The sequence below is a fragment of the Octopus bimaculoides genome, chromosome 24 (assembly GCF_001194135.2).
Source record: "Octopus bimaculoides isolate UCB-OBI-ISO-001 chromosome 24, ASM119413v2, whole genome shotgun sequence".
NCBI classification, from domain to species: Eukaryota; Metazoa; Mollusca; class Cephalopoda; order Octopoda; family Octopodidae; genus Octopus; species Octopus bimaculoides.
Window position 1 is genome coordinate 35,741,666 of NC_069004.1, and position 1,649 is coordinate 35,743,314.

Genomic DNA, 1,649 nt, shown 5'->3' on the forward strand with positions numbered 1-1,649 from the left:
CGTATCTTCACCTGATAACAAAAACAACAAGCGCACTCAGACAGAGCAAACCCCCGCCAAGGCAACACCAACGTTCTCTCAACGATTAGCTGGAGATGATTAGATCTTTAAAATGAGAATATCTGAAATTAACTCGACTGCTCTCACAAACGAGAATACTAATAATGAATCTGGCCGCTCTCAAACGATGGGTAAAAAAACAGGAAAAATAATCCAGAATCCTTCTCCGGTACCGGATCGATCCCAAAATCTAATCAGTTCGTGCCAGTCACGAGGCCGAACATCTCTGAAAGTTTCATCCGAATCCATCCAGCGGTTCTTGAGATATCTTGTCCACGGATAAAACAAACAAACACGACTGAAAACAATACCGCCACCTTCGCTAAGGCGGAGGGAATAATAATATTTCTTTAAACTGTAGACAAAAGGCCTGAGAAATGGGAGAGGAATAAGTTAATTACATCGACCCCAGTATTCAACTGGTACACATGTTATCGATCTTGAAAGGATGAAAGGCAAAATCAACCTCAGCAGAATTTGAACACAGAACGTAAAAACGTACGAAATGCTGTATGGCACTGGAATCCTGAAGAGGACAGCGAAGAAGCTAAAGAAGTTGGACAGGAAGCTCCTAATGATACAAGGAACCCATCATTCACGTGCAGACACGGATCGCCTCTACATGAAGAAAGCAAATGGAAGAAAGGGGCTGATAAGTGCGGAAGGCTGCGTAATTATCGAACTCTGGAGCTTAATGAGATACCTAACCCAAAGTAGGGAAACCTTGTTAGAGTCAGTTATGAATGGGGAACTATTGAAAGCAGAGAATAAAAAAGGAAAAACAAAGGAAGAAGTACAAAAAGCACATGAAGAAGAATTCCGCAAGAAGAGACTACACAATCAAGTTCATGTAGCCACAAGAGAAGTTGCTGGAAAACAAAGCTGGGATTGGTTGAAGAAAGAAACATTGAAAAAAAAAGAGATTGAGCGCACTATACTAGCAGCTCAAGGCCAAGTGGTGGGTAGAGAGAGCCAAGACCTGGTATGAGAACAAAAAGTCGGAGACTTACAAAATCCTCTGTGGGAAATCTGTTATTTTCCAATCCAAACAGGTCAGGTGTATAGTTTATCTCGAACAAGCAAAGTTCCTCAATAGTACTGCCAGGCTAGAGATTTTTAGAAGTTATCCATTGGTTCCGAGCCGAAAGTTCTCCCGAAAAGAGCGGCTAGTTGTTCTTCTTCGACGACCAAAGTCTCCCCAATTCTTGTTTTTATTTATATATTTACTTACTTGCTTATTTCATTCGTTTATTTGGATCACTTACACATATGACTGTAATCAATTAATAAATCGATATAATTGAATGTTTGCTGGCTGATGTTTGTCGATTGTTTATCCTCTCCATTTTCTTATTTGCCTTATATATATATATATTTTTTTTTTTCGCCATGAACGGTTTGTGTTTTTAAACAGAATGTATTTTTTTCTGATGTTATATCTGTTCCTGAATGATGTGTAAAGAAATTTTGATTTAAGCACCTTAATGAATTCTTTATACTGAAATATATATTGAAGAAGATAAATATGTTCTTTTGAATTTATACGTTTTTGCGTCGTAACTCCTTTATTATTATTAATATATATATAT